Here is a 3262-nt window from a genome sequence, read left to right as displayed (position 1 = left end):
AGGTGGGTGCCACGAATGCTGACGGACGACCACATGGCAGCCCGTGTGGCATGTTGCCAAGCAATGTTGACGCGCAACGACAGCACGAATGGGACTTTATTTTCGTCGGTTGTGACAATGGATGAGACGTGGATGCTATTTTTCAATCCAGAAACAAAGCGCCAGTCAGCTCAATGGAAGTGCACAGATTCAGTGCCACCAAAACAATTTCGGGTAACCGCCAGTACTGAAAACATGATGGTGTCCATGTTCTGGGACAGCGAGGGCGTAATCCTTACCCATTGCATTACAAAGGGCACTACGGTAACAGGTGCATTCTACGAAAATGTTTTGAAGAACAAATTCCATCCTGCACTGCAACAAAAACGTCCGGGAAGGGCTGCGCGTGTGCTGTTTCACCAAGACAACGCACCCGCACATCGAGCTAACGTTACGCAACAGTTTCTTCGTGATAACAACTTTGAAGTGATTCCTCATGCTCCCCACTCACCTGACCTGGCTCCTAGTGACTTTTGGCTTTTTCCGACAGTGAAATTCACTCTCCGTAGCCGCACATTCACCAGCCGTGCTGCTATTGCCTCAGCGATTTTCCAGTGGTCAAAACAGACTCCTAGAGGAGCCTTCGCCGCTGCCATGGAATCATGGCGTCAGCGTTGTGAAAAATGTGTACGTCTGCAGGGCGATTAAGTCGAGAAGTAACGCCAGTTTCATCGATTTCGGGTGAGTAGTTAATCAGAAAAAAAATCGGTGGCCTTAGAACTTGAATGCACCTCGTACCACAATGCGAACTCATTGTTACGTGCATACTGAGTTACATAATATGGCATCCAAGGCTGTTCCTTGCAACTGCACAGACGCGACGCAGCTTCCAACACAGAGTGCACGCTGATTCGGATCTAGAAGAGAACCCGGGCCTCATTCTAGCTCGCAGCGCTCTTATTTATATAGCCGCGGAGCAGACCGCCGACGTCGCAGCCGACAACATTTGCCTTTCTGACTAGCCGCTGGGGCTAGCAGAACAGCACTTCAAGTTATTAAATAATTAATTGATTCATTCGCTGAAGGCCAATGAAGCTCTCAATTTAATTGTGCAATCAGCACGCAGGTAAGTATCTGTAATAAAATTCTGGTGTGGCTAGTTAAATACTTTTGACGAGAGAATTATTTTAGTTGCACTGCACGCAACAGATAGGCTCTGAAGTTGCCCTTTGGAGAGACGCTACAGCTATAGTTTTACAGCTACTTTTTGGAAACTTCTCACATCTTTGTTATCATAGCGTATCTCCATTCTTGCTCGAACAGTCCACGGGTGTACTGCCAGTCCATAGTGTCCAACGGGCTCAGTTCGGCAGCGCACCTGACGATAGCGACAACTCTGATCGCCGAAATATTGTGCCCGTTGGACCGGCAGTACACCTGTGGACTGTTAGAGTAAACAAATACTCCGGGAGAAGTTGAAGAATCATATCTCCATTCTACCTAAACCTAAACATCCTAGCTTTATCTAATCACTTACTTCATCTATCTTACTTCTGTACTTTTGGGACACAAAAACAAAAAATCATGAATTTCAACCGAAATATTACTTTGTGAGATCCAGCATACTGTTTCCATTGAATTACAATGAAAAAGGAATCCCAATACAAATTTTGAAGTTTCTAAGCTCCTTCCTGTTGCGCCGATTATTTTTATGTAAAGCATCCAAATTTCGAAAACTGTTCAAGTTACTAAACTGAAACTTAACACATTAGTATTTTAGCATCACTCCTGACATGCTATTAAATTTTCAGATTATTTACTTTACGTTTAATGTATTGCGCAACATTCGTGATGTCATAGCTAGTTACAGCGGACTAGGCTGGCACACAGTGGAAAGTATATGAATTCTATATGGTGTGAGTAGGCTGCTTCCCTACAGTCTGTCAGTTAAAATATCGTGTGATCCACCCTTCACCTGTCTGATGGCTTGAACTCCACTGGGGGCAATTTCATGGGGCTGCCTGAGTGTCTGGGCTGTAATGGCTGCCCATTCTACCTAAATACCTCAAGAGGCCAAATCAGAGAAAGTAGTGATGTTGGCCACTGGGATCTGAAGCGAAGTCCACGTTGTAGCTCATCCGAAAGGTGTACCATTGGGTTCAAGTCGGAACTCTGGTAGACCTTTCCCTTATAGGACTGTCGCTGTCCATGAACCAATGCCTCACAGATGCTGCTTCATGGCAAGTTTTATTGTCATGTCTATATGAACACTCATGGTGTCAAAACTATTCATCTACTGTACACAGTACACGATGTTGTAAAATGTGCTCATATGCTTCCGTATTTAGCACTTTCTTGAGGACAGTAAGGGGACCACACCATAATTACAAAGAAACTTGTCCCACACAGTATCACGAGCTCCACCGCAATTCTGAGTTAACACTACAAATTATTGCAGGTAAAGCTATCCAGGGGCAACAGCCTTGCCGCAGTGGATACAACGGTTCCCGTCAGATCACCGAAGTTAAGTGCTGTCGGGCGTGGCCAGCACTTGGATGGGTGACCATCCGGGCCGCAATGCGCTGTTGCCATTTTTCGGAGTGCACTCAGCCTCGTGATACCAATTGAGGAGCTACTCGACCGAATAGTAGCGGCTCTGGTCACAGAAAACCATCGTGACGGCCGGGAGAGTAGTGTGCTGACCACACACTCCTCCTATCCGCGTCCTAGGCTGAGGATGACATGGCGGTCGGATGGTCCCGATGGGGCCACTTGCGTTCTGATGACGGAGTGCAAAGTTATCCAGGCATTCGTCAAACACATATCCTTTCATCGGATTACCACAGGATGTAGTGTGATTCTGCGATCAAAATCACCCTTTTACAGTCATCCACTGACCGGTGGCGTCGCTGTTTACACACCTCAAACGTCGCTTAGCACTAATTACAGAAACGTGTGGCTTTTGATAGGCTGATCGACCACTGTACATCATTCATTTTAACTACTTACGCACAGTCATTATGCTACCTGGGCTGCAGGTAGCTCTTTGGAACACGAGTTCTTCCTTCGCCGATATTATTCGATTTTTTCCATCCTCCAGTCTGCAGTGCTCGATGGTCCCTGCTCGTCAGCACATGAGGTCTGCCACGTCTTGGTTTAGCTGTGGTTCTTTTTCCACGTTTCGGCTTCACAGTCACATCATCAACAGTAGACTTGCGCAGCTGTGGAAGGATTGAAATATCCCTGATTGATTTGTTATTCAGGTGACATCCAACGACGAGTC

At 46.4% G+C, this 3262-nt stretch overlaps 1 pseudogene; it reads left to right on the top strand.

Annotated features, from left to right (window-relative positions):
* Nucleotides 1–2452: 2452 nt before the first annotated feature.
* Nucleotides 2453–2570, top strand: LOC126428583 (5S ribosomal RNA; annotated as a pseudogene).
* Nucleotides 2571–3262: the final 692 nt, after the last annotated feature.

The sequence above is a fragment of the Schistocerca serialis genome, chromosome 12 (assembly GCF_023864345.2).
Source record: "Schistocerca serialis cubense isolate TAMUIC-IGC-003099 chromosome 12, iqSchSeri2.2, whole genome shotgun sequence".
Lineage (NCBI taxonomy): Eukaryota > Metazoa > Arthropoda > Insecta > Orthoptera > Acrididae > Schistocerca > Schistocerca serialis.
This window is presented reverse-complemented; position numbering and strand designations above follow the sequence as displayed.